This window comes from Elephantulus edwardii, unplaced genomic scaffold (assembly GCF_000299155.1).
Source record: "Elephantulus edwardii isolate Elephantulus edwardi_28Jun2011 unplaced genomic scaffold, EleEdw1.0 scaffold00001, whole genome shotgun sequence".
In the NCBI taxonomy this organism is placed as follows: Eukaryota; Metazoa; Chordata; class Mammalia; order Macroscelidea; family Macroscelididae; genus Elephantulus; species Elephantulus edwardii.
In genome coordinates, this window is record NW_006399751.1 from 9315902 (window position 1) to 9338787 (window position 22886).

Here is a 22886-nt window from a genome sequence, read left to right on the forward strand (position 1 = left end):
AATAATAATAATAAATAAACAAATAAATAATTTGAAAAGCTGGGCTATATGAAGAAAACCATGATATCAGAATTGGAAGAAGAATCAATAGCAACTGAAATTTTGCAGATGATACAACCTTGTTTGCAAAAAGTAAAGACTTGGAACACTTGCTGTAGAGTACTAGAGATTATGCCTTTTCTTTTGGATTACATCTCAGCATCAAGAAAACAAAAATCTTAACCACTGGACCAATAGGCAACATCATGATATAGATGGAAACCAGATTAAAATTGCCAACAATGTCATTTACTTGGACTCACAACCAATCAAAAGACATGTCGCACTGGAAAAATCTGCTGTCAACTATCTTTTCAGAGTGTTGAAGAGTGAATGATCAGTTTGAAGACTAAGTAAGGTGTGCCTGATGCAAGCCATGCATGGTGCTTTCAATTGCTTTATATGCATCTGAAAGCTCGGTAAATAATAAAGATGACCAAAGAAGAATCAGTGCCTTTGGACTGTGATTTGGTGCTGAACATACAAACAAGTCTACTTTGGAGGAAGTACAAACAGAGAGCTTCTTAGTGGCAAGAATGGTGAAACTTTGTCTCCTATACTTTGGACATGTTACTGGGAGAGGCCAGTCCTTAGTGAAGGATATCACGCTGAGAAAGGTGGTGAGTAGAGAAAGAAAGGAAGACTCTCAACAAGATAGATTGGCCCTGTCCCGTGTAAGTTGGCTCAGCCTATTGAAGTCTGTAAGATGGCACAAGACAGGGCAAAGTTCACATCTATTATCCACAGTCATTATTGGTTATAGTTGACTCGATGGCATAATGACAACAACACTGCCACATCATCCTTAGAGGGTTTTGCCTCTATAATACTAAACACGTCAAGTGGAAACAAGGAAATGAACATGCCAGTTTATAAAGATAGAACTATAAACCTCTTTGTGTTAAATACTGAATATCAATTTTCGGGAAAAATAAGCCCTCACATAGAGAATTGTCAATATCTTCATTTTGTATGTTTACAGCTTTCTGCCTTGAGGCTTCCTCTGTTTTAACGGAAATCAGCTTAGCACGCTTATATGAGAAGAATGAAGGATAAGTCTGGAAAGAAAATTATACTCAAACTGTTGAGAGGCTTTGGATTCTGTGAAGAATCAAGTTCTGCGTTTACTGTATTCCTGCTTTGCTTATTTATTTTGTTCAATTAATTGTTAACATAGATACTTTTCTACAAGATTAAAATATGACAACTGTAGAAAATGATATAAGAGAACACGATTGTTGTTGTTAAGATCCAGTCAGTTCGTTTCAACTCTCCATAGAACAGAGTGATAGCTGCTCAGCTCTGTGCCATCCTTTCCGTTTTTAGTCCATTGTTGTAGCCTCTCAACGCTTCTTGTTGAGCATCTACTTGATAATTCATGACGGCCTTCTCTAGGGTCTGGCGCCTCCTGATAATATGTCTAAAATATGTGAGACAAATTGTGTCATTCTCATTTCCGAGGAAAATTCTGCCTGTACTTCTTCCATAACTAATTTGTTTGTTGTGACAGCCCAGGCTGTATTGTTCAATATTCTTAACCAACAGTATCATTCACAATTACTGATTCCTTGCTTTGTTTGTTTTATATTCATCATCTAGATGGTTCATGCTTATTAAAGTTAGTGGAAATAGCACAGATCTTGTGTTAGGTTCACCTTATACCTCAAACTACTATCTCTGAGGTGTTGTTTGTTTTTAATTTAAAGGGATAGTTTATGGAAGATTTGCCAAATTTAATATATTCATTGCTTTCCTGACACCAAGAGTACTGATTATGGACCTACGTAAAATGAAATCTTGGACTTGAGTGTTTTCTTTCTAATTATGCTGCTTATTGGTCTAGTTGTAAGGTGTTTGCTTTATATTTTGTCTGTTTTAAAATGTTGATGTACGTTGTTGTTATGTGCCGTCAAATCACCTGCGACTCATAGCAACCCTATGTAAAACAGCTCTGAAGTCTGCCCTGTCCTGAGTCAGTCTCACTGATGCTGACACACCTACTCCCACCGCCCCAGTTACTGTATGAATACAGGGTCTTCCTCTCCTGCGCTGTTCCTCTACCCTTCTGTGCATGATGGCCTTTTCCAAGGACCAGTCCCTCCTGGCCACATGCCCCAACTATGGGAGACTAGCCTCCAAGGAGAAAGTTGTTTTCACCTTCTCCAAGACAGACCTATTTGTTTTCTTGGTGGTTCACATAGGTAAGAGGCTAAAGATGCAGCCTTTGTCTAGCACTGCAAGACCCTAGGGCCTAATTCACCAAGCTTCCATGTGAATACTTCAGAAGTTCTTTCTGTTCCGAAAGTTCCTAATCTTCTAGCTGCTACTTCAACTCTGCTTTGGGTGGTGCAGTAAATTGAGTGTTAGGTAGATTGAGTGTCAACCAAAAGTTGACAATTTGGACCTACCAACCTCAATAAGTTTGAAATAAATCTATCTACCAGTGCTGGAAATGCATACATATCAATTGTGTCTTTGATTATCTACATATTATGAAACAGTTGCCTTTCTAAAATATCTTTATTTTTTATAATAACTATGTTTAGATCATAAGAATTAGTATTAAAGAAAATTATGTTGAAAAGTCATTCTTGATTATGATAGTCCAATTCCCAATCAACTCTGGGGATGGAACGGGCCCTTCCTAGTAATGTTTCATTCTGTCATGCCCAAGAGCTGGGCAGCTGATTTCATGACAATTAACAAATCTTATCTCTAATTCACTCATATCTTTTCACATTTGATCTGAAATACTTCTATAGAAGTGTAGATATAATGTGTTTGGGTCATTTAAAGGGACATAAAACTGCCACCCAAGAAACAAAAGAAGGTATCCAGCATAGGAACTCTGACTGAACTAGAATTAACTAGAGATTGTGGATGTGGTTAGTTCGTTTGAGATTTCAAGGAGAGACAATAGATGGTGTAAATGGACAATGTGGCTGGCCGCTAACTTAAAAGCGTCAAGCTCTAGTCCCTCCAGAGGTACGTGGAAAGAAACGAGGGTCATCCCATTTTGAAAGAAACCCCTGTTGAAAAGACTGTGGAGGTCTCTTCTGTTCTGACACACAAGTGGCCATAAGAGAAGGTCAAATCAGTAACATTTCTTTTTCTTTTTTCAAATGAATGGCACTGCTTATATTCTGGAGAGAGCAAAAGCATCAGTGTTTCCCACTGGAGGAGGGTTGAGATCCAGAAGTTTCATTTGGGTCTTTCTGGGTAACAGGACTTCATAGTTTAATATTAAATATCAACAGGAGTAATGAGCTGGGACTAAGAGTCCCTGTTAAGTCTGGACCATCTAGCAAATAAAGTATTTCCATGAATGTCCTAGGAACCACACTTTGCAGGAAACCACTGCTGACAGGAGGAAGTCCATGAGGGCATCAGGGGTTTGGTCCTAGTTTTGGACAAATCCAGTCTCCACGTCTTGCTGCCAACCATAATTTTATTTTCGCGTTGAAGGGTCTTTTTTGTATCTTTTTTTTTCCTTTCTGTCTTAGACACTTGATGTCTGATGAGTGAATCTCTCGGCTTTTCTGGGCTTTCCTTTCCTTTCTCCATGGATGCCACAGGATCTTTCAGACAGAGGCTATGACTATATGCTCTTGGCTTCCAGATGCATCTCTCCAGGTTCTTTGCTTGCCTATCAGTGGCAGTTGGGGGTTTTGGTAGGAAATGTGGAGCAACTCTTGGTTACTCAGGTGCCCTTTCAAACTGGAAGTAACTTCAGCGTATGGTTTTTGAGGAAAGACTGATTGATTAGATATTAAGTATCTTAAAAAACCCAAAAAATAAACAAAAAAAAACCACCCCAACATGGTTGCAATGTAAGAAGAGCTTTAAAGGAGAAGTGAGTTTGAGAAAACATTTCATCTAGTTGGAGGGAATTTAGTTAATAAACCACGCTTCTTTTCTCCCGTTTCTTAAAATTTATTTTCTACTAGTGTATTTGGAAAATTCTAAAGCAAATTCTAACAAATTCATTCAATGTATTTCACCCCCCTACCCATCAAATTGTACAACCCGATCTTTAATTCCCCCTCCCCCAGTACATCTACAAATATGGAAGATAGCTTTACCGACAGAAAGAAGATTGACATTAGAATAAATAAAAGCAGTACCAGGTACACAGTAGCCATGAGATAAATGTTATGTGTTTCTTTTTGGCATTTTGAGAATGATTTCTTTGTGTTTGACTAGCTCTATTTGGATATAGTCGTATTCACGTACCCATTGGTTTGCAACAAATCCTTCTGTTGTCTTAATTTTATTACACTGAATAGGGAGAGTTACTATCTTGCTTTGTTACCTTGTCCTGACATCAGAAATAAATGATGAGCATCACTATCTCTAAGGCCCCTGGGCATTATCTCTGGTTTTCAGGACGGGGCTCCCTTCCCCATGTACGTTTCAAGCTGATGTGTCTCGCGAAGATAACTCAATGTGAACTGCAGAATTTGTATCAGAGCATCGCTGAGGCTTCCTATCATTTGCCATGGCTGAAGCAACCTGACATGAAATATAACACTATAACATGTCAGGTGGAAAATTTAAACATTGCTTTTTCCCAAGGAAGAATGGAATCTTTATATATTAAACCACACTACTGCAACGGGGGTGGGGGGAGGGTAAAAGTTATGATACAGTATTGATTCCGCCAGCAAGCTGAGTTAGCAATAAACCCTTTCTACTCAAACATGGTTCATTTCCATTTTTTTGGTACAGGAACAACTCTAAACAAGTCATTTCATGGCTACAAACCACTTTTAAGATCAATGACATATGTCCCAGAAAAAAAAAAATTCAACAAACATCAAGCCTCTTGTAAAATTGCAAATTAATTTCTGCTTTCATCATTTTCTGGTAAAATGAAGTCATCAGGGGATGTTTGTTGTGGTGATATGCCATTGAGTTGACCCTAATTCATAGTGACCCGAGAGCTCTGAACCTTGCTCTGTTCTGAGTCAACCTCATCATCTCTGACACCCCCACCCCCATCACGCCAACTCATCCAGGGTCTTCCTCTCTTACACTGTCCCTCCATCTTTCCAAGCATGATGTCCCTCTCCAAGGACAGGTCTCTCCTTGCAACATGTCTAAAGTATGAGAGACAGAGCTTCAAAATCCTTGACTTAAAGGACTAATCTGGTTTCACCCTCTCAGGAAAGATCTGTTTGTTCTCTTAGCAGTCATGGTATATTCAATACTCTTCTCCAACACCACAGCTCAAAGTCATCAATTCTTATTCTGTCATCCTTAGTCCGTGTCCAGCTCTCCAATGTATAGCAAGTAATTGCGAAGATCATAGCCCAGGCACACTTGATCCTCTTTGGTAAATATAAATTATAAACATACTTCCCTCATATCAGTGATTGATTTATGTTTTTACTGGTAATTTTTTCCCTAATCATAAGAATTACTGAAGAGGCTCAGAATCACATAACAAATGACCATAAAATGACAGTGAAGATGACCATGCTGGTGATCAATACTAAGTATTGATATAGATCATCATCATGTAACAGATAACTTATCAATAGTACATATGCACTGGACACAGTAATCAAGTATTTTTTATGAAAAAAATTACGACAAAAACACTTTGTTGTTGATTGTAACTCACAGCACCCCTTTAGAACAGAGCAGAAGTAGCCAATGGAGTTTCTCAGTCTGTTCACTTTTATGGCATAATCTACAGGGTTGCAGCCTCCTATACCGATTGGAGCTCAACATCAAGAAAACAAAGATTCTCACCACTGGGCCAATTGGCAGCATCAGCATGGATGGTGAAGAGACTGAGATAGTTCACAGTTTTAGTTTACTTGGCTCCACGGTCAACAATCTTTGTACCAGCAGCCAATAAATCAAAAGACGAATTGAATCAGATTGGGAAGTCGGCTGTGAGGGACATCTCTAGAGTACTTAAGAGCAACGATGTCAGGCTAGAGACTAAGGTGCTCCTGATGCGGGTTATAGTCTTCGCAATTATGTGCTATGCATCAGAGAGTTGGACAGTGAATAGGGATGATAGAAAGAGAATTGATGCCTTTGAGCTATGGTGCTGGAGAAGAGTGTTGAATATATCATGGACTGCTAGGAGAGCAAACAGGTTTGTCTTGGAGAAGGTGAAGCAGGAATGTTCCTTGGAGTCAAGGATTCTGAGGCTTCGTCTGACATAAATTGGGCATGTTGCAAGGAGGGACTGATCCTTAGAGAGGGACATCATGTTTGGGAGAGTGCAGGAGCGGTGCAGGAGAGGAAGACCTTCGATGAGATGGATCGATTCTGTGACTGGAGTGGTGGGAATGAGTGCATTTGAGATGGCTAGGTTGGTACAGAATAGAACAGCATTTAGGGCTCTTGTACATAGGGTTGCTATGAGTCGCAAGCGACTCGATGGCACATAACAACAACAATATACAGGCAGTTGAATTGTTATCCACCAGTAAGCTCCTTAAGAGAAATATGGGAAAATCTCCTCCTTTTGCAACTTATAGTCTCAGACACCCACAACAGGGTCAACTACGAGTTGGTTCTGATTTGATGTCAGTGCGTGAGTCAGTCAGTCGTTACTGGACACTGCCTGCCTTATTTTTCTTTATTGAAATGACTGTTGTATTCAAACAGCCAACCTTTAGGGAACAGTTGAACAGTTAACCACAGATGCATAGGGCTGCCTCACAGGCTTACTGTTATTACTGTTACTAGGCAACACCAAGTCAATCTGTCCCTTAGAGCTCCATGTCCAACAGAACAGAGTGCTACCTGGTTCTGTGTCATTTCCGTAGCCAATCCATCTTGCTGAGGGCCTTCTGAGTTTTCTTTCACTTACCCTTTCTACATGACCACACACAATGTCCTCCTCCAAGTACTGGTCATTTTCCATAACATGTTCACTATTTAGTGAGATTAAGTCTCTCCATCCTTGCTACAAAGCAGCATTTCTAGTTGCTTTTCTTCCAATATTGACTGGTTTCTTCCTTAGGCATTCCACAGTATATTTAAAATTCTTGGCCAGCACCACAATTCAAAGGCATTGATTCTTTTTGTCTTCCTTAATCATTGCCCCCTTCCACATTAATATGTTTCTTTTGTTGTAATGTGTGCCATCGAATTGCTTGTGACTCAGAATCACTTGTGACTCAAAGCAAACCTATGTACAACAGCCCTGCAACCTGCTCTGTCCTGTCTCTGACACACCTACCCTCATTACCTCGTCATTGTACCAATCCATCTCATCAATGGTTTCCCACTCTTTCTCTGTCCCTTCACCCTTCCAAGCAAGATATCCCTCTCCAAGGACCAGGTCCCTGCTTGCAACGTGCTCAAAGTATGTCGGACAAAGCCTCAGAATCCTTGCCTCCAAGGAGTAGCCTGGTCTCACCCTCTACTGGATGAACCTGTTTGTTCTCCTAGCAGTCCACGGTATATTCTACACTCTTCTCCAGAACCACAGCTCAAAGGCATCAATTATCTTTCTATCATCCGTATTCATTACCAGTAACTAGGGTGTCCTTGTGGCAAGAAGCTGTGCTACGATCCCAAAGGTATGGGGTCAAGGTCGCCAGCTGCTGGATTGACAACCTCTTCCCATGAGATTAACTGCCTCTGAAAACCCAACAGAGGGTCAGCAATGGATGTGTTCTGACTCACTGGTACACAACAACAACACTAATATGAAGCAATTGAAAATACCATGGCTTGTGAGCACCTTAGTCCTCAGCCTTGCTTTTAAACACTATAAAGAATTATGTTGCAGAAGACTTGCTTAAGACAACAAGTTGGTTGATTTATGGACTGGCTACGCCTATGTGCACTGTATTTGGGTCTAAATAAAAGGAAATCCATGACAATAGCAATCGTATTTCCATTTACCATGAGGTTCCTTATTAACTCAGTTCTGAAGACTCTTGTTTTTACTTTGAGGCATGATTTATATTTAAGTCCATAGTCTTTGGCTTTCATCATTAAGTTCTTGAAGTCACGGGGAAAATTGCCAGAGAAGCTCAATATCGTCAGTCAGAAAAAAAGACCAGGATTGACTGACTATACCACAAATCGTCTATCGTGTCTATGCAAACTCAAGTTGAAGCTAAAGAAAATGAAAAAAAGCTAAAATATGATCTTGAGTATATCCTACCAGAATTTAGAGACCATCTGAAGAACAGATTCGATGCTTCAAGTGAGAGTTAAATAAGATAGTGCATATAAAGTGTTCAGTGCACTACTTACAAAGAATAAATGTTTGATAAATACGATATGCCTTTTAAAATTTATTTATGACATTTGGGTCTTTTCTTTGTCACTCTGGAGAAACTGAGGGACAGTAGTCCACCACAACTTAAAAAAAAATCTTGATAGACACTAAATAATTCTAAATTTTAGAGACTCTTTCTTCTACATATCTGGATGCCAATGTCTAGAATGACATCATCTCTTGTGGAACCAACTTGAGTCTTTTCTTTGCTCTCAAGGTGAGTAACTGATTTGAGATTTGGCTGGGTGGCATGTTTAGGATGTACAGACGAGCTGGAAGTTCCAGCAGAATCTTCTGGATTCTAATTATTCATTTAGGCTTTCCCAATCCACCACTGCTACATAATACCATCTTCAATGGTGCCCGAAGCATGAAGAGGAGAGGAGTGTTTAAATAGGGGATAGTGCAGTTGCTAAGCCTACTGCCGGCAGTGACTAGCCTACCAGGTGGGCATTCTCTGCTCCCCGGAGGCTCAGTTTACGCGTTACCACCTTCCTAGGATGTTTCCTAAGTCCTCCTACAAATCTAGACATAGGTGTTACCTCATGCCTGTAAGTGAAAATTTTACTGAATAATGAAAAATAGCTATTGACCACATTCGAATCCTCTAGTCATTTACAACTGTTTTAGTCCTGCTTGTTTCATCAATCCTTGTGACAATACTGTGGAAAAAGGTGTTAATGCTCTTCCTTCTGTTGAGGAAATGAAGGCTCAAAGATGTCATTCCGTTTTCCCAAGGTTACTGGGCGCTTCTTGTGTCCTCCTGAGAGAAGATGGATGTGCTTTGCCCAGTTGATACACAAACGAAGCTCATAACAGAATATTAATGGAGTCAATTAATCTCTTTATTATAACTTCCCCAATTCTCTGGTACTGTTTGTCAAATAGAGGATATTAATAAATAATTAAAATGCAATCTCCTGAATAATTAAACCCACAAAGACCTGATTTATCTTTAATGCTTTTAATGATATTTTTAAAAAGAGAAAGTTTTGATAACATATGTTTGGGGCAGCATATGGAGAGAGGAACAAGCTGTTCCTTCTTATTGTTTATTCTTAGAGGCTTTTCTTGGGGAAGCAAAATGCCAAGGACGGTGATACTGTTAGATGATTGCTGGGCGCGTGTGCTTGGTGCTATGTTACAGTTTTCTCCCTTTGCTAAATTGTATTTTTGTTCCCTACTAAAAAGTCTTGCTCTTGTTCCTTTTGCATTTTTCTGCAAAAGAACTTTTAAACACTTTTGAGAGTTCTTTACGTCAGATGCCACTTTTTAGAAGCCAATGAAATTGGACTTTCAAGGGCCCTCATTACCTGGTTCAAAGAAACTGAAGGTATGGACTCCTACCTGTGTAATATAATGATTTTCCTAGAGAATCAACAGAGTGGGAAAAAGAACTAAAAACACATTGCCCTCTCTGCCAACCTTATTTAGCCTATGCCATACTTTCCAAGATCCAGTAGGAACGAATGAGGTCAGCTTATAGGGCGCCTCACATTCAACAGCAGAACGAAGAGATTTAAGAAAACTTTGTCCTAAATAGGAAAAGCATGAGCTCATAGCATTCCCTTTTCTTGTAGATTTCACTTCCCTGTCTTCTCACCCGTTTTCTAAGAGGATGTGCTAGAGACCAAAGCTAATACTGGAAAAGAAGCAGTTAATTCTGCTTTATGGATAAATGGTCAAGGAACTCTTGGCACAGATGATTGTGACGTGTGCTTCAAAGGCCAAGCCAGAAGAATGATTAGGTGTTACTGCATGAGCTGAGGACAGGATGTGAAGCTATCCGATGAGAAGCCATCCAGGTGCCTAGAGGAAGGAATGAATGGGATTGAATGCAAAGAGACAAGTGTGATTAGCATGGCTCTTTATTTGCTGAGGGAGGTCAACGTTTATGTTGCTACTATTACAAACAATGTTCTATCACATTTGAAAAGTATGTGGTCACTTATTGGCAAGACCACAGAGGTGCTTAGTCCGTGTCCTCTGAGGAGTGTGGTGCATTATGGTGTGGATTTAGACTTTCTTCTGGGAGTCCTCACAAGCAATGGAAGAGAATATTGGCTAATTCAGTTTTGTTTGCTGGCTATGGGCGCGATGATTTAGGAACAGAACTCCAACACCAACAACAAATAATAAAATATACTGGAGGTGAGGATCCTCACATGACAAAAGCAGCAGATAAATTAAAAAAGCACAGAAGAGTTATACAAGTTGGCTCCAGTTAAGGCACAGGTGGTGGGAACACTGAAGAAAGAATCTATTTGGGTAGTTTTGTGAGAGAAGAATTGGGAGGTGCACATGGAGGTCTGGAGCCCAGGGGGAGGCTGCTGTGAAGAACTCTCTGGGATCTATGTCTAAATCAGTCATTGTAAAGTCTACAGAACGTAGTTAGAGTCTGATACACAGGATTCACCATGAGTAGGAGTTGGCTGTAACTGTTGGTGGTGGTGTTGTGAAGAAACACAAAAATGGAGTGATGGAAGCATTGTATGCGGGCTCTCTGAAAGAAGGAGAGGTCAGCCCTGTTATTGAGTGCAATTCTACTTGTGCTTGGATTGAATTCTTTCAGCTTCAACCTCACGCTGAGGACAGGGATCAACTGCTATTCATATCCCTTCGCCTCCCTTCTGCTCCACCGCTTACCATGTTATCTCATTCATAGCAGATGCACATACATATTATTTAAATTCAAGGAACACACACACAAAAAACACCCTGTGTGCACTTCTCAGAAATTTAAATCCATTCTTCTTTCCAATATTGACAAAGCTTGAAGATCGTCCTTTGATTTGAAGTCTCCAGAAGAAGACTTTGAGGGTATTGGAACCAAGGTCAGGGCAGACAATCGCTTGTTGACTGAAGGGCGGCGTTTGGCCTTACTTGTTCTGGGGGCGCAGCTCTCAGTCTTCAGTTGGAAGGAGGCTCTTGAAAGTCGTCGGCAGATCCAAACTTTGAGCAGCACCCTTATCTGAAAGGACCTGCTTGTCTCTATCTCTGACTCAGATTATTTCTTTGCATATTAAATTGCAAGAGACAGTTCCAGCTGGATCCATCAATGTATTTATAACTCAGCCACACAATTTTCCTCCAGGCGGAAAACTTGGCAAGCACTCTCCCAAGCCTGGCTGCAGTTTGCAGAGATGAGAACGGGGAAACAATCGTGGCAGTTTTTCCTATCAAACTTCTTGTCTAAATTCTTAATAGAATGGAGGATTTTTAACCCTCCAGCACAACACAAATCACCATTCCCCGAAAGGGAGGGAGTGACGAGGACAGACAGCTGAATTCATTATGTGGTCATAAGACTCATTATTCAGGTTGGGTTTTTTTTTCTTCCATCCCTAGATCCTATTGTATAACTATGGTGAAAATGACATTAAAATATTTGAAAGGAAGGAGAATTGTCTTTCATTAGTACACTAGAGTAGTATCTATTTACATAGTCTAGAAGAACAATCTGCGTGCTTTAGAAAGAACCCAAACCCAAAGATTGCATTACTTCCAACCTTTACCAGCCCTATAGGATAAAGCAGAACTGGCCTGTAGGGCTTCTTGCAATCTTTATGGAGGGAGCTCTGGTGTCACAATCCATAAATAGTTGCATTACTAACACAAAGAATCTCGGAAAGTTCTAAAGCTGCTCTAGGGAGGAAAGAGAGGTAATCTCTTCCCCCGTGATTTACAGCCTCAGGTTCCCAATGGGGTGGGGGGTCAGCTATGACTCTATTCGTATTTGACTGCAATGAGTTGTTAACACTGTGTGCCACTGAGTCAGAATTGACTCACTGCTGGTCCTCCAGTGGGTTTTCAGATGCATTAAATGGCACGGGAGGAGACTGGCCAGTGCATTAAATGGCACGAGAGGAGACTGACCAGCCTTCTCCCATAATGAGCTGAGGTTATTGAATCTTGTAGAAGCAGCCAGGCACATCTTTTCTCCTCCAGACTCAGCTGGTGGGTTAACAGCTCAGCACCTTGTGGGCACATCACCAGAGCTCCTTGGTTTTCGTCTCAGCCCCTTTCTTGTCATGACCAATTATAATTGGATGAGTGGGGGGAGTGAGAGAAATCGAAAGAATCTGTTCAAATCTGTACTGGGATTTTGTGAATAAACTAGTACCAAAAAAACGAAAACAAAAAGCATATGAAGATCATGGATACTGGGCACTCTTTTGTTTTGTAAAACAGAGTGTACATATTTTGAACAGATTGAGAGGAGAACCTATTGCAGAATGAGAAATACAAAGAAGACATGGCAAACTTACTGCAGAGAACTGGTTATGAGTGAGAAAGCTGGCAACATTCTGGCTCTATCAAGATGCATTAAATGAGTCGTTAATAGAATCATTCCGGTGCTACTTTCCTGGTTTTGAAAATTACAAAGTAAGCTTAAATTATTTGAGAACTTGAAATATTACCTCTAAGATTCCTTCTGCAAGTCTGTAATGAATTAAAAATCATTTTTAGAGTATGCCCGAAACTTAATAGTATTCTTTGGAAGTCAATGCATATTCTAGAGGGTAGATCTTTGTGAACACTTCCCCTTAGAAGTTTCCTATCATTAATTTCTTCTTTAGGGTTTATAGAATCCTGAGGGTTTGAGAAACAAATGTGCCCACAAATCCTCCCCAGAAAAGTGAATCAGTTATTGAAAAAAATCAGCTCTTGAAGCCTTATGCAGTGTATGGATTTTTGTGAGAACTGATTTGAGGGCAGCTGATTCATTTTCTCTCTCCATGGCCAACCATTCCAGTTTTTAGTTGTTCTCTTCTATGAGTTCACAGATTCATTCCTTTCCCATTGAGATAGCCTTGATTTTAGAAACAGACACAATGATTAAGATGTGAGAATATTAATCCCCAGTTACGCTGTCAGCACCTTGGGAGTAATTCCCCGTTCCTCTTTAATATCTCAGAACTAAGTATAGCACCTAGCATAGAACAGAAGCTCATCGAATATTAGTGAAATAAATAAGCATGAGTTTGCTAATTAAGTTATATCAGCTGCTGGAATCACACACACACGTCAGCTAATGGTTTTACTTTTAAATAAAATTTTTGGATAGAATTTAGCTTATAATGTTGTTACTGTTGTTATGTGCCATCGAGCCGCTTGCAACTCATAGCGACCCTATGTACAAGAGCCTTAAACCCTACTCTATCCGGTGCCAACCTCACTGTCCCCGACACACCTACTCTCACTACCCCAATCACTGAATCAATCCATCTCATTGAGGGTCTTCCTGGATCTTCCTCTCCTGCGCTGTCCCTCCACCCTTCCAAACATCACATCCCTCTCCAAGGACTGGTCCCTCCTTGCAACATGCCCAAAGTATGTCAGACCTAAAGCTTCAGAATCCTTGCCTCCAAGGAGCAGCCTGGTTTCACCCTCTCCACGATAAACCTGTATTTCTTACCTTTCTTTGATACACAGAAACAAATGCCCAACACCCTTTTATGGTTAGAGAAAACATAGCTAACATACCTGGGGACAGAAGAGGAACAGAGAGACAATACCACCAGTAACATCGCTATATGCCTTTCTTCCTTTCACTCACTCTCTCTTTTTCTTTTTAGCATGAAGAGGGTTTTGAGAATTTATTTTCTGTATTTATTATACCAATATTCACTAAACCACTCAACGCTCAATCAGAATGGGATCTTTGCAGCTCCATTTTAGAGATGAAATTAATGGATTCATTTGAACATCCAGGCAATTCAGTGAGGGGGAAAATCACCCTAGAGTGTATCCTATCAAAAGTGAACTCATGGTCCCTGCACCCCACTCCTGCCATTGCCACCTGCTGTCTTTGGAATGAGCCACTTTACAATCAGCTCTGGTGTTGTCAGATGATATATATCCATCAGCAAACATGCACCGAGCTCCTGCTGTGGCCAAGTGTCATGGTTTAAAATGATCTTGGAAATGCTCACCTTCCTAAATTTGTCTTGCCGCTGGTAATCTGTATGATCTATATTTGGTGCTTTTGCATTGATCACAATAACCAAGGTAGCAGAGATGTTAAGTATGTATTGCATAATGCAAATGAAACTCCTAGAAACTGATATATGTATAATCAACTTGGGTTCAGGAAAATGTGCTCACCTGCCCTGGACATAGCAAATGTAATGTAAACAGACAGACTGTGTTTGGTGAAATTGAAGAGAAAGAAATCAGCTCTATGTCTGGAGCTGGAAACATATTATGAGGCATGAAATATAGTTAATAGTCCTCTTCAGATCAGCAAAAAGAAAGTGATTTTCTAAATGCTTGTTAGAACATAATGGGTATAAAACATCCAGTGGCTTTCTAACAATGGGCGTATCCAATGAATATTACTATTCACTATCCAACAAATATAAATTCATCTAATTCCCACCTTTGCCTTTGTTTCCAGTGGGAGGTGTACTTCCCACTGACAGATATTTGTGCTTCTGCTGCTTCTTGACACTAAAGGGTTGAAGATAGTATGAGAAGCGTCAAGGAAATGTTAGAAAAAGTACAAGTAGATTGAATCACGTCACATAAAACTTCTACTAATGATTCAAAAACCCACAACCCACAGGAAGAACAGTGGCTTTGGGAAATAGCCTACTGTGATCGAGACACTGAGAAAGAAAGAACACTGCAGGGTGGGTTGGATGTAGGAACTGGGAAGGATCTTTTGTAAAAAACAATGTATTCAAACTTTGCAAATAAAAAAAAATAAAGATGTTTTCATTATTTTAAAAAAGGACACTATATTGTATTTCTTAGGTTGTTCACTAAATTATAAATGAAAATAATTTCCTATTATGAATCCTTGCCCAGTGTTGAGATCTCTTCTTAAATGCAACTTTAAACTGCTTTCTTATCCTCTCCTATGTTGGGAGATATAGATTACCTATACTTGGACCAGGAGGCACTAGTCAGAACAGAACAAGGGAACACTACATAGTTCAAATATGGAAGGGTGTACACCAGGGATGTGTCCTATCTCCATACTTTTTCACTCTATATGCAGAACAGATTATCTGGGAGGCTGGGCTCTGTGAGGAGAAGTGTGGCATCTGAATTGGATGAAGACTCATAAACAGTCTGCCTTATACAGATGACACAACCCTGCTTGCTGAAACTGAGGAGGACTAGAAGCGCTTGCTGCAGAAAGTCAAGGACTGCAGCCTCCAATATGAATTGAAGCTCAATATCAAGAAAACAAAGATTCTCACCACTGGTCCAAAGGGCAAGGTCATGATGGATAGTGAAGAGATTGAGATTGTTCACAGTTTTAGTTTGCTTGGCTCCTCAATCAACACTCCTGGCACCAGCAGCCAGGTATAGCACTGAGAAAGTCTCCTGTCAGAGACCTCTCCAAAGTATTAAAGAGCAATGATGTCAGTCTGGAGATTAAGATATACTGGCCATGGTTTTTGCAATCACTTGCTATGCGTCAGAGAGTTGGACAATGACTAGGGATGTTAGAAGGAGAATTGATGCCTTTGAGCTGTGGTGCTGGAGAAGAGTATTGAATATACCATTGACTGCTAAGAGAATGAACAGTTTCACCCTGGAGAAGGTGAAACCACGCTGCACCTTGGAAGCAAGGAATCTGAAGCTTCATGTGATATACTCTGGACATGTTGTAAGGAAGGACCAGTCCTTGGAGAGGGACGTCATGCTTGGGAGGGTGGAGGGACAGTGCAGGAGAGGAAGACCCTCTATGAGAGGGATTGATTTAGTGACTTGAGTAATGGGGGTAGGTGTATCAGAGACAGTAAGATTGGCACAGGATAAACTAGGGTTTAGGGCTGTTGTACATAGATAGGGTAGCTATGAGGCGCAGATGACTTGGTGGAACATAACAACAGCAACCTGTTGGGAGGTGGGTTTTGAGCTCCTCTAGCCCATGTTTTGATCTTACATTAGTTTATTTCAATGTGTATTTCCGCATTCATCTGTGTGCACATCTGATCAATGTCTGTCTCTTTCTACTTAAAGAGACAGGTTCAGTGGCTCCCACGATGGACTTGTGAGCAGTAGAAACTGAGAATGTCACAGCATGAAGCGATGCTTCTTTCTGTTGTGCTTGCTGTTGCTATGCGTTGGGGCTCTTTGGACAGCACCTAATCACAATACCAGCATTCCTACTGAATTTGAGAGTAGGGAAAATATATTTATGTAGCAGTGACCCACAAAACAAATTCTTTGACTCACATTTGGCACCGAGTAAATATTTGTGGAGTCTACGAATCAACAAGTCCATGGATCACTAAGTGCTAAATTGACCAGTCCATTAGCTAGAAAGCGAAGAAGGCTGGACAGAAAGAAATCCTTGTAAAGTCGTTCTAGCAGAGTGAGATGGCTGAAGAATTGGGAGGAACAACAGAGGGACTCAGCCTACCTAGGTGGCACTGAGACAAAATACTCTTCACTGAGGTTTGAAAGACTATACCCATAAAGAAACACGCCATACTCAAAGTAGCATTTTACTTCTATCTCAGACAACACCACCTTCCTAACACAGGGATTGGAAACAGAGACAGATGAAGGCATCTGGGGAAAGCTTAGAAACCAGCAAATGCTGAGAGATGTCTGCGCAGCCTCCTTCCCTGCACAGAAGAGCACCCGGAGCTTGCTGGAAGGGCTTCAAAGAACAGCCCACAGCAGTGCTCAAGTTTGCTAAAGTGACTGACATTGGCTTCAGCACGGAATCCAAAGGCGACAGCTGACAAGGAAGCCAGGAAAGGCAGGCAGCGAGACACTCAACAGTTGCGAAAACCCAAGGCAGCAAAGGGAAACACCTTCAGGGACTCTCGAGAGCTGGCAACAAGTTGCACCAGAGTTCTTTCTGGTGGAGGTACTGCTGATGATTGAAGCAGCCGCCGGGGAGAAATACTTCCTGGCTGCATTGTAGAATGTGTGGGGGGGGGGGGGAAGGCCAAAATGGTTTTGTGTGCATTCGATACCTCATGTATTCATCTCTGAGGAAAGGGTCAATTCCAATAGATTTGTTTTTGTTGTTGTGTGCCATCAAGTCAGAACCGAATCAAAGCTGACCCTGCAGCAGAATTTCAGAGGCAATAAATCATATGGGAGAAGATTACTTACCCTTCTCTTGAGCAGCAACTGGTGGATTCGAACTGCGGGACTTTGACATTGCAATGTTTACACTTAGGCAAACTCACTTTCAAGAGTTCTCTGCTAGAGGGGAGCTCTGGGAACACAATGAGTCACGAATTGCACTATCAACTTTTTTTTTAGTCTTATATGAGTGTACCAGGATAATAATTATAAAAGGAAGAAAATATGAGCATAAATTCCCACCTAGAAGCATAATCTACTTACTATAAAACTAGTCGTGCTATGTGTTATCAACTAACAACCACTTCCTAAAACGGTTCGATGTCAACCAGTTCTTTCTGCTTACAGTGATTTCATATATTCCTTTCACCTTCTTTTATGCTTCCTGGTTCATTCAAATATTTTGCCCATTGAATCTCTCAATAAAGCAATTCCAAAAAATTCTATTACATTTTTTCTTCACTTCTTAAATTTGAGAAATGTCTGATACCTTCTTCTTTTCTTGGTTTTCTAACTCTATGTTTTTGAACTTTTGTTATAATACTTTGTCTTCTGAAGCTACACTTTGAAATCTTCTATCTCATTCACTTATGTCTTCAGTTCACTTTAGCTGCTTTATGCTCAAGAGTGAGTTTCATAGTTTCTTCTGTAATTCATTTGGTATTTTGCTCCTTTATTGTATTTTTACTGAAAATTTGCTTTCTTTATGATGTAATCTCACAAGTTGTAGGTGGTCATATACATTTTCTCCAGTTTCATTGTGATTTGGCTTAGGGACAAATGATGGTATATTCCACTCTTGGCTAGTAGCTTTTTGTTTTTTTTTACTGATCAAATGGAACTTTGATACATGTATATTCAATCATTCAAGTTCAACATGGATAGTTGTTGTATGTTTGTGACGATTATTTTTTTTTCTATTTTAATTTTTTTTTATTTAGGGCTTTAGAAATATCTAACAAGATAAATAAATGTGATACAATGATCTGTGTCCTAATATGAAGAATCTTCTTTCACTGCAGTGTTTTCCTTCACAGTGGCCTTCCAAGCACAGGATGCCATGATTCCAGGCCATTTCTTCTTCTTACGTTACAGGATTTCTGAGTTGGTATCCACCCTCCAGTCTTCTCCTTTATAAATTCAATTCATTTTCAATCCATTATTTAGAGGGAACATATTTTTTTTCTGTTCCACTAAAAAAAAGGACTTTTTTTATTCACGATGGGGTCATAATGCAGAAAAGTACATTTCTCTCATAGTCAACTTCTCTTGGTGTTGAAAGTGTAACCTGCCCCAGCTTGGCGTGTCATTTTATCAGAATGTTTTTTCACTTGCTCTTGGCAAAGGAGACTTCAGTTAGGAACACGATGACGACCCCCAACAACCCCGAGCCTGCAATAAACAACAGCTTCTTTGATGGTTATTTTTTAAAGGCGTTTACGATGGAAAAACTTCTTGGTAGTACAAAATGTTGACAGGGATCTGATTTTTGTCATCAGGGTCATATTTTACGACCATTATATTTTCTTTTTAGTTTCTAACTTTTTCATTCTAGTCCCCAGTTAGTGCATCTTGATGGATTGCACATTTGATCAATTTCAGACTGCAGAGGGCAGTAGAAGTTCTCTATGTCTTTAATCTTTCATTTTAGGGATTGTTGGGAAACTTTGACTTGGAAATTTGAAGTTCTGTTCTGCATTTCTTTGGAAAATTTTGACTTGGAAATTGGAAGTTCTGTTCTGCATTTTATTCCTTTGATTAGAATTCTTCTGTAGGAACTGTGATTCATTATGGAATTCTTAGAAGCCATTGAATAATCTTGAACTGATAGTGATAATTTCTAAAGTTGATCTTCAAAGTAAAAGTAACTAATGGAATGCAACCACAGACTTTTAGAGATGAGAATGAATATAACCCATCTAGTTCGCAATTCTTGTTTTCATAGCACAAAAAATCAAGTCCATGAGAGAAACTACAAAGTGTAAAAAAATCTATGGTCAAGCTGAAACTTATTTATGAGTTCATTGCTGAAGAGTCTCAACAAGTGATTAAGTATGATTGCTTTAAATGGGTACTCCAAAGTATTGGACAAGTACAAATATCCCTTGAAGGACAGACAGAAACCACAGGGTATGTTTACATGACTCTGTAGTGTTTTCTTTTCCTTGTCTGTATGTCTTTGTGCATTCATGTGTAAATGTGTGCTGCCACTTTTAAAACGATAATTTCTCCTTCTTGAAATCATTAAGACTGCCTAGAAGTAACTTGGAAAAAATGGTATTATCTACGGATGCAGTGTTTGATTATTATTGCTACTCACTGTGGGGAATCTTATGCTAATACAGGAATGTAAATTGAGGCTGCAGGTTGTGAGTGACAGTTACAATTTTACTAGAAAATCACCAATAGAGGCCATACCACTCATCCATGTCATGGTTGTTTTTATTTATTTTTTGGTTGGCTGGTTGAACACAGCCAAGGAATTAAGTGGCTGTGTGACTGAAAAGGGTTTACTTTGAAATGGGAGAGTCCCCACAATCATGGATGGAGCCCCAACACCAAACTAAAGTGGAGATCACCCCAGTTATTCTGCATAATTAAAATGACTTGTAAATTTGCTGTTGTGAAAGTTATTTGGATCTTAGTCTTCTCATTTTATTGTTATTTTAACTCAGAAAATCCACTTTCACGCTCAGCTGTTAACAGAAGTTGAAAGTTCAAATTCACGAGAGGTGTCTGGGAAGAAAAACTTAGCAATCTCTGTCTAAAGAATCATCAACTGGAAACACAGCAGAAAACATTTCTATTGAAAGGTATAAAGTCACCATGACTAAGAATCAATTCCACTGCAGCACGTTATTGGCTATGTCATGTATCTACATTGTCATTTCTGGGCTAAGAATATCTGATTCCTTATCTCTCCCTAAACATCAATGGTTTCTGAACCATCTCACCGTGTTCACACCCTATGTTTGAAGCTTAATAGCCCAGCCTCGACACTTCTTTAACTCATTACTTCTCCTACTCAGGCATGTCAGGTCTTAGAATTGAAAACCCTACACCTGACACTCAATTGTCTGTATTTTCTTGTTTATTTAAGCTTGTCCCATACATAACCAACCATGGGTAAATAGCTTCATCTCACTGAGACTTCTCATCCCTTGTCAATAAAGTTTCTCTGCATCTGTAACAAGTTATAGTAAATAAGAAAGTGAGAATGAGATATGATGCATTTTTGTGTGAGGGAATAGCAGCAGGAGGAACAAACTTAGAAACCACATGTATATAGAGCTATATCTTTATTTTTCTCATATATATATAGAGAGAGAGAGAGATCTAGATATATATCTATAGAGAGAGAGGGAGGGAAAGGGAGGGAGACGGAGGGGGAGAGAGGGAGAGAGAGAGAAATTGATAAAGATATAGATCTATATAGACATGGCTTCTAGTATATGCTGTTGAATTTGAACCAATTCATAGGTGACTCCCCTAACAGCTTTTCAGAAACTCTAAATTACACAAGAAAAGACTGCCCATTTTTTTCCCTGAGAAACACATGTGATTTGAACCATCTGCCTCTGAGTTGTCAGCTCAACTCCCTGCTGCCTAGGCCACGAGATCTTATATTGTGTCCTGTCATGCCTAATTGCTTCACTTCCTTGGTTCTATGTCATTTTGCCAGAAGATCAAAGATGAGAGTACCCCCTTGTCTACTTTGTCTCTGGTGTGTGTGTGTGTGTGTGTGTGTGTGTGTACGTACCTACCAAATACAAAAGCTGAATCTTCCACAAGCACATGGTTAGGACAATGAAATATAAAGTTCTTGGATCATTGAAGTGACGCAGAAAATTAGTTCAGAAAGAGCCTCCTGTGAAAAAGCCATGTCTGAGGACAAAGAACTACAATGTGCATTAGAGAGTTCCCATTATTAAAGCTAAAAGTCATAGAACAAGTCATTTTTTAAAATTGTAATTTGATAAGGAAGCGTAGGCTGTGTGGTATTTGCTAGCTAGTAACTCTGTGCCATTAATAACTAGCAAACATTTCAAATATGGATGGCACTTAGAAATGAAAAGATAAAACATCCTTTATTAGTAATTCTTGTAGGTCATGTACTTTCAAAGCCTGGTAGTCCTTCTCGAACCCTGTCTTCACTGTTCCGTTTAATCCACTTCCACTCTGCAAATTCTCTCTCAGAGATTTACGTGTCTGTAATAGTTTCACTACCAGTCCAGTCATTCTGGTACTAATCAAATCTCACTTGAAGTATTGGTCAAATAATTTATTTACATATTAACCTTTTCCTCCATCTTAATTTCTTACAATAAGTAAGCGCATGAGGCTAAAAGAATCTTTTTAAAAATATAAATCTTATGTTTCATTATCTATTATTCTGTCTAAAAATTCCATTGAGATGCATATAGTTTTAACTTGATGTGTTAGCACTCGTCCACAGCTTCGTCTTCTCTCTTACACCTGTCCCTGCAACCAAATATGTAAGAAACAAATTCCTCATTTTAGATATAATTTTCATATTCCTTTGTCTAAAAACACAGTAGTGGCATTTCTCATGCCTAGAATGTCTTTCACTTCTAAATTTGGTAAATTCTTACTTGTGTTTCAAGTCTCTGTGAAAGTAATTCTCATGTCCATGGAAACAACTGAATGTTCTTCCTTTGTAAAACTGAGTACCCACAACGCAACTCAGGATGGTGACATTGTTTTTAGGTGCCACTGAGTTGGTTCCAAGTCTTTACTTTACAGCCCTTGCAAGCAAAATCAAGCCTTGACTTGTTCTGAATCTACTTCACAATCCATGCTATCCTGAACCCCTGTGTCAACCTATCTCATTGAGGTTCCCCCTGTTTCCCCCGACCTTCTACCAAACATGATGGCTCTTTCTATGTAATAGCTCCTCCTGACAAAATACATGCCTGACTTCTGTGAGAGCAAATCTCACATTTTACATTTTTAAAGAACATTCTGAGTATATTTCTTCTCAGAGAGATTTTCTTTATTTTAATAGCAATTATTACAGATGATAGAAGGAGAATTGATGCCTTTGAGTTGTGGTGTTGGAGAAGAGTATTGAATATACCATGGACTGTAAGAAGCACAAACAGGTTCGTCCTAGAGAAGGTGAAACTAGGCTGCTCCTTGGAGGCAAGGATTCTGAAACTTCTTCTGACAAACATCATGCTGGAGAGGGTGGAGGGACAGCACAGGAGAGGAAGACCCCGGATGCGATGGATTGCCTCAGTGACTGGGGTAATGCTGGTAGATGTGTCAGAGACAATAAGGTTGGCTTAGGACAGAGCAGAGTTCAGAGCTGTTGTACACAGGGTCGCTGTGAGGTGCAGGTGACTTGAGGACACATAATAATAACAACAACAACAATACATGGCACATTTAATATTTTTCACCAGTATGACCAAAGGCATCAATTCTTCAGCCTCCTTTATTCATTGTTCAACTTCTGCATGCATATAAAAGAACTGAAAATACCAATTACTTGATAAGACCA